The sequence below is a fragment of the Rhagoletis zephyria genome, unplaced genomic scaffold, assembly GCF_001687245.7.
Source record: "Rhagoletis zephyria isolate East Lansing unplaced genomic scaffold, Rhagoletis_zephyria_1.1 Rzeph_scaffold_11503, whole genome shotgun sequence".
NCBI classification, from domain to species: Eukaryota; Metazoa; Arthropoda; class Insecta; order Diptera; family Tephritidae; genus Rhagoletis; species Rhagoletis zephyria.
This window is the reverse complement of record NW_016168580.1, coordinates 5,368-19,019: the sequence shown is the minus strand read 5'-3', so window position 1 is coordinate 19,019 and position 13,652 is coordinate 5,368. Positions and strand designations below refer to the sequence as shown.

Here is a 13,652-nt window from a genome sequence, read left to right as displayed (position 1 = left end):
ATATAGGGAAACATAGAAAACAGGTTTAAATTAGATGAAAACTTAAGCGGTAATCAATTGGAAATAGTTCAGAAACACTCCATTGACTATGGTCTCAACCACAAGCGGCACCAGTTTAATTAAAACCCGTTAGAAAGACAACTATTGTACATTTTAGATAATGTACATATGTGTGTATTAATATACATACAAGCTCATAATATAAAATGCATATAAATTTGCTTACTTTAAATAAGGCGAGATGGACAAGTGGAACATAATTGACGAAGAAGCAGAATCAGATTTAGCGAGTCAGTCGGTNAAAGTCGATGCCGATGCCGATGCCGATGCCAATACTCATACCAAAGAAGAATGCAATAAAACAAATCAATGTCAGTAACAAAAACAACAGAAACACACATCACAGCAGCATCACAACAATAACAATAACATAAAATAACTAACCCAATGAAAAGGTTGATGATATCTTCCAATACAGCTTTGCCAAGGTTAAAGGCCTATAAAAGTAAATGGCAAGGTCGTTTGCGGTAAACTAAATAATATGCTGTCACAAGCTGCGTAAGTTGACACACACACGCTTACCTGTTGATGTGAAGACCATCTTCGTTTAAGATAGAGCAACAGAGATGAGACATAAAGAATCAATTTGAATAATTTGCTCGGTGATAGTCAGCTAAAAGAGGCTTTGTAGATGATTGTATTAAAAATAAAAAAATAGTTAGTCAAAGGAAAACTTTTGACTCACTACAAGAACTCAAAAAAATATACATATGTATATCGTTTGCTGAGAGTGAAGATATGCTAAGTCCACTTTTGATGAAAACTCATATTTTAATATAGGAAGCAAACGATATTAAAAACGCATCGTTTCGAGAGTGAGTACTTGTTTTATTTTTTTCTCCTTTATATTCAATGAAAGTCCAAAAGAGGTACCAAAAATTCGAAAAACCAAAATAATAAAGACGAAATCTGTCTAATTCGTGTAGAGTTTTGCTTTGCTTATGGCACGCAAAATGTTATACATATTCAAAGATTTTCGAAATACTTAAAGGAAATGCCTATAAGAAGTTTTTTTTCTTCTCCTGTAAAATTAAATTAATTGGACTTAGCAACTTTGCTTTCTAAGCTAGCGATATGTGAAAAAATTAATATGCATGTATGTGTAATACTCAGAAAGTTTGAGCAAATTTGGAAAGTACAGTGGCGGGAAAATAAATAGCGACACGACATTTTAACCACAAGTTTTGCCTATTTTTCTTTTGCTTATTCAATATTTAAAACAGAATAGCTAACAGAAACTAATCAGAGTTTTTAGAAAAAATTTTGGTATGTAGTTTTGTAGTCCAAAAAATTTTAGTATAACAAGGTGCAAGTTTGAAGTAGCTACAGTCTACCGTTGATTTTTAGCATTTGTTTTTGCTGCCTGTGCCAAGCATTTTCTCCCAAACAAAGTATTTTCGATAGTTTTTCTTATGTATACATATAAAAGAAAATGCGCAACATTGTCAGTAAAAAAATTCCAAGAATCAAGGTGCTAGCTACTTCCACAATAAATGTTACACAAATATAATCAATACATTCGCGAAACGATATTGAAAATGACCTTTTTAAATATAATCCTTGAAGAACATATAGAATTTTGCAATTTTTATTTTTGCTAAGAACTACTATACATAGACCACATCCTCGAATTTCGTCCTTCTAACTTTTTAAGCTATAAAAAATACAATTTATTAAAGTGGCATTTTTGATACCTTTTGTCCTTTTGAACCAAAAAATTTTAAATTTTCCAAAATCTAATCTACAGAATTTTCTTTTTCATTTGGTACCCCTATTGTTATTCTGCATTGAACTGAGTTTTTTTAAATAATTTTTGGAATCATGGGGCGTATTCTCGTTTTCGTACAAATCGATCATGAAATTTTCGTATCATTTTCTATACAAATTTTCGATTCGTACAAAAACCAGAATACGCTTCCATATATTTGAAACTACAAAGTTTGAAATTTCGATGAACATTTGTTGAAAGTTGCTTAATTTTTGTAAACCTTATACAAAGTTTGCACTTTTGACTTACGAGGTTTCTATTGGCTAATTATCTATACTTTTATAAACAAGAATAAACCTCCGCGTACATTTCTGCAATGAGAAAGCTTCTCATAAAATTCATTTTCTGTTCGCAGGCGGCGCACAGTGGTCTGAATAGAGAATCTACCGAGCCAAAACTATTTGAACAGGTTCGCGTTGATGGATTTGCACACCACTTCGTATCCATTACTTTATGCGTCCACTGATTACAAATCTTCGGTCAGGAATCTGAACTTGAATTTTTTTAATTAAAATTGGCTGGTCCAATACGACGGACAAATTTTTCAAAATTGATTGAATTCGCTCGAAACATTTTACTCGTGGGTTTTTGCGGTTGTTGTCGCGATATTGGAGAAACCATTCTGAAAATTGAAAACAATTGCATGGGTGTCGTAAAAGCGCGCAAAAAGAGTTTATTTTACCTTAAAGCTAATACTTTACGGAATGGTTTTTTCAGTTTTCAAGTCGAAACTCAGCGAAACTATTTAGTTTTTTTTTTCTTTTTTAAGATGCAATTAACATAATTTCAGCTTAAACTTTTCAAATTGAACTTACAGAGCTATAAAAAATTTATTTACTAAATTCAAGAATTTACGAAATAATTGAGAAATAAGCCTTGCCATTTCGACCTAATTCGCATGACTTTGATTATTACATTTTGTCCCGCTAGTTTAGTGAATCCGACGTGTGTGCGGCGTAAAAATGTAAGTTCTGCCATTTGTGCAATACCATCAAGACGTGCGCCACAAATTGGAGGAGAAGCTCGGCCAAACACTTAGAATAATAGACATTTTTCTTACTTAACTTTTTTACCCAAAGATACGCGGCAAAACTAAATAATGCATCCTTCAAATGTCCACTGGGCTAAGTATTTAGGTAAGCACTAGCATAAACCACTTTTTTGTAGAACTGGTATGATAATATCAATACGATTCTACTACCCATTCAACTATTCATTTAAGTCGTTTAAGTTCGAAAAGTAAATAACAACAAAAGTCGTTTACGCGTTTGTCATTTATCAGAAAGAGCACACGAACAGCCATAATATTAGCATAGAAAAAACAACAACAACAAACAAAAAGAAAAATTGCACAGAATAAAACAAAAGCAAGAACAATACAAAAGTATTGCATGTGCTCACCGCAACAATCGTCACTTAATACATTACTCGTACAAAAAAACAAAAAACAAAAAATATTTAGCAAAAGCAACAAAAGCTTGCATTTCAACAAATATTTATCTTTATTTATGTATCTTTATTTATAGTAGACTTACTAAAAAAATAGTTTTGGGCATGCATACATACATACATATGTATATACTATGCACAATATATGTATGCCATTGTCTACGTAGTGCAGTAAGTTAGCATTAATATATGTTTTTAACTTTTGTTGTCTACGTTTTTGTTTGTATTCATTCGCAGTACATAAATGCGAGGATTGGCGGTTCAATTTGCAAAGATGTCAAACAACTTTACTTCCGAGTTTTTAAGCTAATTTATTTAGATATGTGTCTACCCATGTGGACGTGCGGTTTGGTGATTCAGATCTTCGCACACTCTGCAATTTTTTACGGTGTGTTTAAAATTGTTGTTAATAGAAATAAAAAATTTTTATACGGCTATGTATATAAATTTTTAGCCAAGTTTAAAGAAGTTATTACTTAGAGAATATTGACCTTCGTTCAGTCAGTATGATACTTCAATGTAGGCGCGTTAGTTAAATGTCCGAAAAAGGAACAGTCCAGCGACTTCGTCTTGGTCTACAGGCTGTATCGGTGACATAGCCGCTAAATTTAAACGTAGAATACGTGATATGGTTAAGAGCAGATCCAAGTCAAAAATGCAAGCACATACTAAGAAAAAAATATCGATAACAAAAGTGATAATAATATCGATAGCAAAATCTATACAAATATCGATAAATCTATAAAAAAATCGACAACAAAATCGACTAAAATATCGATAACAAAATAGATTAAAAAAATATCCTTTATTATATCGATAAGTTGTGAAAATATCGATAGCAAAATCAATAACAATAACGATAAAAATTTCGATAACAAAATCGATAATAAATATCGATAACAAAACCGATAAAATATCGATAAGTCCCGAGAATTCCGAAAATCTCTAAAATCCCGAAATATAGTGAGTCTCTGCCTATATCCTTTTCTCTATAATTACCTTTATTTTAATCTTTTTTCCTCTATCTTCATCTTTACTTTTATCGGTTTTATCCTTTATTTTTATCTTTGTTTTTACTTTTATATTATCATATTCTTCATCTACATATTCCCCTTCACCTTTGCCTTTTATAAATATTGCGCCATCTGTTACTGAAAAGTCGAAATACCTAAACACACATACTTTTTGTCTCCTTCTCTTACTTCCAAAGCAAGCACTCTAAGAAGAAGAAAGCGGTAAACTTCTTCGCGGACGGATAAAAACACGGATACAGGGTTGGTGGAGGTTTATTCTGTCGGAAAATTCTTCCGGAAAAGAAGACGTTTCTCTGCTGCAGAAAATATTTTTATAGAGCACTTAAAAATACTTTTTGAAGCGCAGGACACGAGTGACCATCGTTACCCCTTAAAGGTGCCGAATACCACATTACCTCTCAAGGGCTAGTGATGGGCGGTAATACTTGGAATTTCAACTGATCCCTTTGTATCAGCTTTCAAGAGGAAGACGAGGTGGAATCATCTCAGCATCAGGAAGCATTTTGGCCCGCACTTCTTAACTAACACTGAGCTCTGAGGAATCGAAATTAGCCGCATTAGAAATTCGGTAATCGGCACGCGTTGTTTTACCGACTAAATTAAGGTTCTCCGTTCAGTGTTTTCATGGTATCACAAATGCCAATCTCTTAACTGTCCAAGTGTGTCCCTTGCCTGGGGCAACCACTTTAGCCTAACCCAACCTAACTTGTACTTCTTTCGGCTATGAAATAGTTGGTCACATTACTCATTTAGTGCAAACATACTCCAAATAAGTTGGGTATCAGGTCACAAAAACAAAATCTGGCCGATAAATAACTTTAACGAAGAAGCGAATCGTAGCAGATGTGCCACTGTCGACCATTGAAGAGGATTCTTCGGCATTGGTTTCCACCATTCTCTTGAATTGAGTAGAGTATTTGAGGAGTCCGTATGCTTCATGAGAACGATGAATTAGTTAAACTCTTCGAAAGAGAGTAAATGTGAGAAGTATCAGATATGGCAATAGGCCCATCGTACCCTGAGTGTGCCTCCATCTAGGAGCTGGACGAGTGCATTGGCGTTAACCTTATCGGTCGAAAAATAGATATTTCAGAATAACTACCTTTGTGGAGGTTACTAAAGGGCAGCTTCGGCAGCATTGCACCTCTGGAACTAGCAACCACATCATTAAGAAAAAGTTTTAATGACAGTTTTTTATCAATAAGATATTCCCCAAGTGCTCATTTTAGAGTGATATAAAATTAATGGCCTGGCATTACTCGTAATCATTTAGGGGTTATTATCAAAGAGCGTTTTAAATGTATTCTTAAGGCTTAGTCTTCATTTATTCAAGTACTCACCCTTATCGCCTTCATCGTAGTATTCCTCCTCCTCCTCGCCCTCCTCCGCATCGTAGTCCAGTACAGCATGCACCTGTGTGCGTGAGCCCTGGCCGGCCTGAACTCGCGTAAAGCCAGGTGGACGATGGGGAAATGCCTCGTTGTCAGCCCCGCCATCATCGCCGCTATTACCACCTGCCGCTGCTACGCCCTCATCGCCGCCACTCAAGTCACCGTCATCCGTTCTGACCGAGGGCGCGGCGGCTGCACCATAAACCGCAGCCGGTTGTGGTAGAGGTGCTGGTGGAGCTTCGGTAATTGGCGCAATGTTACCAAAACTCTGTTGGCTAGTCTGCGTTTGAGTCTTTGACTGCGATTGAGCGGCAAATGAGGAAGTGCTGTGAGTGTAGGTATTATAATATTGCTTTTGTTGTTGTTGCTGTTGATGACGTTGTTGTTGCTGTTGTTGTTGTTGTGGTGTTGCTACGCCTCCAGGCCCAAAACGATTATACGAACCTTCACCGTAGGTTCTAGTCGAAGAAGCTGCCGCCGCGGAGGAGGAGGCGGAGGAGGCGGCAGCGGCAGCGGCAGCAGACGATGCGGAAGTGGCTGCCTTGAAGGCGACATTGTTGCCATTAATTTGTTGCTGTTGTTGCAGTTGATGATGCTGCTGTTGCTGTTGTTGCTGATGTTGATTTATGCTGAAATGACTGTAATGCTGTTGATGGTGTTGTTGTTGTTGTTGTTGTTTTTGGTTATTAAATTGTGTATTACGCGCGCCGGGTGGCGGTATAGGCGGTAAGTAGGTGTTGCCGCCTTTCAGCCGATTACTATTATTATTATTATTATTGTTGTTGTTATTATTGCTATTGCTATTGTATTGATATGATTGACGTATGGACTGCNTGTTGTTGTTGTTGTTGTTGTTGCTGCTGATGCAGCTGTGGTGGCGCATATGGATTATTTTTGTAGAAGTCTGACTCAGGTGGCGGCGGCGCATCGTCACCCTGTTGCTGTTGATGATCGGCCGGCGAGTAGAGTAAATTGTTTGTATTAGCGGCCAGCTGATGAGCGGGATGGAGGGGCGGCAGTGTGGCACCCCACGTTGGCACCGGTTGCGCTAAAGCACCAAAGGGCAGCGAGAAGTTCGTTAGCGCCATTTGTTGTGTTAGTCACTGGGTTTTTAACTGGTTTTCGAATGGTTGCGCTTTGTCAGCAGGCGACGCGGAAGGGCATTTTTTCACGCGAGCGAAATTTAATTGGAATTCCTTTAGCAAAGTGTGCTGCCTGCCGTCAGTTAAACGAACGTTTATTTTTTATTTAAATTTGCTCGAGTTGTTTTTGATTAACTTAAATTGCAATTTGATTCTGGATTGAAAATTTAAAAGAAAGTTGCAAATGAACAAATAGCGGGTCTTTTGTTGTAATTTTAATAAATTTTCGGCGACTTTGGAGAACCCTTTTTTTTGCTGACGTACTAAAAATTTAGCAAATTTTAATTTTTAATTTTTGTTAGATGACTTTTTTATGAAATGCTAAGCTCTCATAAATTAAACATTGCTTTTATTTTTATTTTTTCTTTTACAAATTTAAGTTTCAGACATTTTTTTATTCAACTTTTTTACTTTATGCGCATCTATGCTTAAAATGTATTTTTTTTTTTGTTTTTTTTTTTTTTTAAACACGCACGTTCATATTTTTTTTTGAGATGCAGACATTTGTGCTCAAGCCTGAAATTTATGAATGTAATGAGTTAAAAAAAAAAAAACAAAAGGGTCCAGTTTTTAGCGCTTCATAAGTGCCACTATTGCCCAAAAAAGTTATTCAAATCACTGGTAATTATTTGAATATTAACTGGTTTTGATGTCTTCTATGACTAGCATTTATGATTTATATTTTCCTCGTTGCAAAAATGATAATAATTTAAAGTATATTTTTAATCGATAGTCGTCATTCAACTTTTTATAGACACATATTTTGTGGATTACTTTAGTTTGAATTTATGCAAAATCGATATTTTGAGAAAATCATCAGCACTTGTGGCAAAAAAAAAAACGACGTTCGTTGGTCCCATCGCACTGTACGGCCGAAATCCAAAAGTGTGGCCAAAATTGGAAAAAAAAGTTTCTAGGCAGAGCTTTTTCATCATTTATTTGACTAAAGGGATGCTCTAAAAAGCATGTAAAAGTACCTTGAGGGAAGGAAATCCAACATAACCTATGGTATCAACACTGTAACAGAAATTTTTTATAAATAGAAATATAAGAATATATTTTTTTTTTTTTTGACAAAAATTTAATTGTCAAATGAAACAGTAATAACACTCTGTCGGTTGCTGCCTTTAAACCTATTGGAGGTTATTAAAAAAAGTATTAGCTACTGAATAAAATAAAACTCAGCTACTCAAATCTGCTACTGAAATTTGAGTGTATTTTTTTTTACACGCTTATATTAGCTTCACTTGCAAATAAAACTTTCGAGCTTTTTTATTAGATTTTACAAAAATATTTTGAGTTTACAGTTTTGTAAATATTTAATCCAAAACTCAAAAATTTGCATCCCATTTTTATTTTTTATTTTTACTAGGCTATTCGCAGTAAATGGACAGAGGTTAAAAGGATTATCCATTAATCCTACTAAAACTACTCTGGTTCCGTTTACTCCGAGGAAAATGTTATCCATGACGTAGTTTACTCTGGGCGGCACTAGAATATGTCTCTCAAATGAAGCAAAATACCTGGGGCTGAGGCTGGATAACACACTCACGTGGAACGCACATTTGGATGCAACCGTCAACAAGGCGATAAGAGCGTTCTTCGCTGGCTCGCGACTTTTGGGGAAAATTTGGCGGCTCTCCCCCAAACTGACCTGCTGGCCATTTAAGATGGTTGTGACGCTGATAGGCACCTACGTATCCTTGGTATGGTGGACTAAAGCGACACAAAGAACTGCTATTACAAAATAAAGCAAACTGCACCAAATGGTGCGCATTTTCATAAGAGAGATGAAGTTAGGTATACTGATGGATCAAAACTTTAAGTTGGGAAAACTAGAGCTAGTATATTTGGGTGCCAAATTTTAAAATATCGATGCCAATGGGCAGCTACCCCACCATTTTCTAAGCGGAGATTCGTGCGATACAGATATGTAGCAAAGAATTCCTCGGAAGAGCTAAAGCTGCTAAAACATCTGCATTATGTCGGAGAGTCAGGCTACCTTGCTAACGCTGAAGTCCAACACAACAACGTCAAAACTAGTGAACGACTGCCTCAGCAGCCTAAATGCTCTTGAAATCAAGAACACTGTATTACTGGCTGAGTGCAGGGCTATGAGGGCCACGATGGCAATGAACAGGCAGTCCGCCTAGCAAAACACGGAGCTACCACAATATTCCATGGCCCGAAACCCTTTTGTGGGTTCACCAAAGCACACTCAAAAGAGATCATAAACAAGTGGGGGGACAAATAATTCCATAGCAGTGAAAGTCCAGGGTAAAGACAAGCTAAGCGGTTCATCTATCCATCACAAGAAGCTTCAAGAAAGCTCATAAATTTAGGCAGGCAGGACCTTCGAACTCTCACTGGACATTTTTGACCTCTGTAAAATTAGTCTCTCAGGCACGAGCGTCTCTTGTTTCTATGAGATGGACGACGAAACGCGAGAACACATCCTTAGTGAATGTGTGATAAAAATACCCAATTATTTATTTAACCATTTTTCTATAGTAACGATTTTTTATGGGTCCTTATTGCATTTTTTGTGTTTTTGGGGAACCTATAAAATAGCTAATATTACAAAATACAAAAAAAAATAAATAATTAGTTGGAAACAGAGTTTTCCAATAAAAATATTGATTTCTAAGAACTCTATATTATTTCGACAAAAAATCGTTTTTCCATAAAAAAAAAAAACAAAAAAACCTGTAAGCGCTTTGAGCGAGCTCTAAATATTTTTTGATTTCAGAATAAAAAATCAGGAAAATTTCGACTATACTTTTTCTTTAAACCACCTTAATGTTAATACAATATAATGCAAAAATTAAAATTCTAAAATTAAAAGAAATTGAAATAAATATTTTATAAGACACTTTTCTCAAAAAGCCTGTATGTATGATTTTCATTATTGAGTTTTAAGAAACTAGCGACAATATACTCTTCAAATTTGCAAGATTTTCCAATGTCCGGCAACCTTACATTTAATCTTGATTCAGATACACCGTGACCAATGGACCTAAAAAAAAATATAGTTTGAATTTCGTAAAAAATTAATGATGGGAAATTAAAAAAAAATTCGCTATATAACTCTTTCCCGCTAGGTAGCGACGGCGTGAATTTTTGCATGCACCTAGTGTCATTCCGGCGAAAAAAGTTCATTCGTTACCCAACTGTCGATTCGATTGAGAATTAAAGGATAAAAAGGTTTCCAATTGAAAGTTATTGGCTAGAAATAATAAAACAAAATCTCATTTGTATCCTTTTTAAAAATGTTCATCATTAACTTTGCATTATTATTTTATTTGTAGTTCTATTAAAAACAAAGCGTACTTTTGACAAAAAAAATATTGAATTAAGAAAAGTGTGTTGAAGTAAAAAAATATATATATATGTAAATATAAAAAAATAGGAAGTTCCTACATATTTTCTTTAGAATATTTTCCCAATATCTTTAATATTCTTTGCAAGTTTATTTTTGAAAAAATTTTCCCCTTTAAAACCATTTCTTGATCCCTATATCAAATTTTTTTGAATCCGCGAAGTCCTGTAAAAATTATGATTAATGAATAAGTTGTGAATTTTAGGCTTTCTAAAATTTTTAAATATTTCTGCTGTTTCGTGGATTATTCGGCCCTAGGTCACTCGAAAAGTTAATTTTGACAATTATGCATACTGTGGCATTTCAAAAGACTTAAGCAGCGAACCTGAATCAGCATCTAAGGCAATATGAATAGAATAATCGTTTCTAACAACTAAATCACCATTAAAAAATATTTTTGGACTCATAAAATGTAAGCACAGAAAAATTATTTGAGTCAGAAGATTTTTGTTTGTCTTAACAGCTTTAACTATTTTGAAGTACTTAAATTTATAATTATAAAAAAAATTAAATTTTTTTTATTCATAAAACATTCCAACCCTATTTTAATTTTTATTAATTTGGGTGTACATTTATATTTTTAAAATATGCTGTTTTCAAAGAGGTAAATTAATTACTAATTTATTCGCAGATAGTGTTTTTGGCAATTATTTTTGTTTATTAATTAAGAATTTTGTTAAAGTTTGTATTATTTTTTAAGCACATAAGTATGTGTACGCTTTTTTGTTTTAATTTTTACTTCTAGTTAAATCTTTATTTTATTTATTTATTTTTCATTTATTCTCCACACACTTTAAATACGTTTTGCTTAGTTTTTCATCACCATCCACTCGCATACGCAATAAAATTAACCAACCGTCAGCGTTAGCAGCGTTCGTCGAGTATTCTCAGCAATTCGCACTTAGCCGCAAAAATTCTAATTATTTCAACAAACAATCAATCCACGACGGCATAAATGCTAAGTACACACACACACACACGTTCGCTCAAAATTTGCGCGCCCTCGAACAAAAATATGCAAAGTACGGAAAAAACATACACACAGGCATGCACGTGTGCGTTCTTCAGCGTTGGTAAAATTGTGATTTTAAATTTTTGCTTATTTTTCAATATTTTTTTTTTCGAAGCTGTACGCAAATCAATCAATGCCGAAACGATTATGTTGAGTGTTTTTTTTTTTGTTTTCTTCTTCTCTAAATTAAGCACCAAGCGTCGGACCGACCGTTAACGGCGAGTAATCGCAAACGACTGACAAAGCTGTTTGGCCGCGTTAACCCGTTAACACTTTAAGCCACTAACGACAGCAGCATTGCAAGAAAACTGTAATGAAACAGTCGGAGATATAGACTTTATAAAAACACCTCAGTGAACGAACGGTGAGCAAGGAAAATATTGAAAGTAAGTAAAAAAAAAAAACGAATGCGAAATACTCCCGCTGAGCTGAGGTGCGCTCAGTGGAGAAGCAAGCCATGAGCGCTGCTGAAAAACAGTAATTTTCATATGAAATATGTATGGACATATATTCAAAAGCAGCAAGCACACTTCCATTAGCGAATATCGGCGCCGCTCAGTACATGCCAGCCTCCATTTATTTATATATGCACATTAGGGTGGTCCTTAAATGTAGTAAGCAAATTTTTACATCAGATTTCCTATGCCTCAATCCCTACGTCGATGCTACTCTAGTCAAAGATATCACATATAAATTTTGGTCCCGATTGGAGACGGTTGAGGCGTTGCGCACAGGGGTCAAAGTTTAGATTACCCCATGAAAACGTCTTAGCCGACTGCAATCGGGACCAAAATTTATATGTGATATCTTGGACTAGAGTAGTATCGATTTTGGGTATTAGATAAAAAAAAAATTTATTTTAATTTTTTGAGTCTTTATGGAAGAATCCGAACTTTGCCTTCGGTTCGACATGCCTTAAGCGTCTCTAATCGGGACCAAAATTTATATGTGATATCTGTGACCGTATTATTACCGATTTTGGGGGGTGAGACTGCAAAAAATCATTCATTTGATTTTTTTAAAGACCACCCTAATATACATACTTAAATACAAAACGCTCTCTATTTAGTCACAAAGCAAGCGTTTTGAATGCGGCAATGATAATAAAAAGCAATCATCTGCAAATAAACATTGCCAAAGTCAATAGCACGTAATAACAATTTAACAAAGTATGCAAAGTAGTACAAGAACAACAACAACAACATATAAAGACGCCATACCGAAAGCAAAAGTGATTTTTCAACAGTTCGATTTTAATTTCAATTTCAGTTTGCTATCTTGTGCCGTTGCGAGCATCGAATTTTGTCTGCGTTTCAGTTTGTGTTTTCGTACTCTTTGGGAAAATTCTCTTTCGCTTTATATGTGCTCTTATATGCGCTCTTTGTAGTGACGATAAATTAATTTTTATTTAATGAAAATGATTGTCAACGGCAACGCTTGCTAAACGAAGACTGCTTTGGCGAGGGAATTTATTGTTTACATTTTCGAGAGGGGCTGGCTGGGTTCCGTGGGTCAAATTATCACCCTGTAAAGGGATGTCGACTGGTATCGGGTTTGATTACATGGTTGATTATATGCTAGTTGTGTGCTATGCATAGAATATGCCAGGAATTCAAAATTTAGTACAGAAATGCTGCCTGGCGACGAATAACTGTTACACAGTTTATTTTAAAAATATACTGGTCCTTTAAAGATTTTTTATTGTTACTTTTCCACAGATTTTACTTTAATTTTATTAATTAGTTTTAAAATTTGAATACTTATTTGCATTTGACAGCGGGTAAACTATGGGTGATAAGTACATATGGCATGCAAGTCTTTTTGAGGTGTATTTTTTCTTAGACTTTGTATAAAAAAGTAAAAAGAAACAAAACAAAAGATATGAAATAAATTTAAATAAATTAACCGACGAAGACTTGCGTGCCGCTTGCGCTTTTTCTCAAAATGTTTACTGCTGGTGAACCCAAATAAAGGTTAAAATTTGAAAACTATTTATTAAAACTAAATAAAATCTGTGGAAAACAAACTACCTTTTTCGCAAAATCTATAAAGGACCCTTCTATTTTTCAGAAAAAAAACCTGTGTATATCTACTTGAGACTTGGGACAGAAAGTATGGATGAAATTAGTTGTCACGAGATAAAAATTTTTTCAGTGCTTACAACACCGCAAAGAACAATCAGTGCTTTTTGTATAAAAAGGTAGGAATAGATAAAATTCAAATTGGTAATATTCACGCAGTGCCCTTCAGGGATCTCAAGCAAATACAACGGATTAAAACCTCAAAAGAATCCTTGTCCAGAAACGTCATTCTGGCCCCACAGAGAGCAGCGCTACTTAAGGGAAGAAAGGTTGTGGTTAAGTGACATTCTAGCCGCATAACAGCCCAAGGCCCCGTATCTTGTGAAAGCTGTAATA

The 13,652-nt window shown here is 34.9% G+C and overlaps 1 pseudogene; it reads right to left on the bottom strand.

Annotated features, from left to right (window-relative positions):
- Positions 1 to 5,631: 5,631 nt before the first annotated feature.
- LOC108377115 (myb-like protein AA) lies at positions 5,632 to 11,519 on the bottom strand (annotated as a pseudogene).
- Positions 11,520 to 13,652: the final 2,133 nt, after the last annotated feature.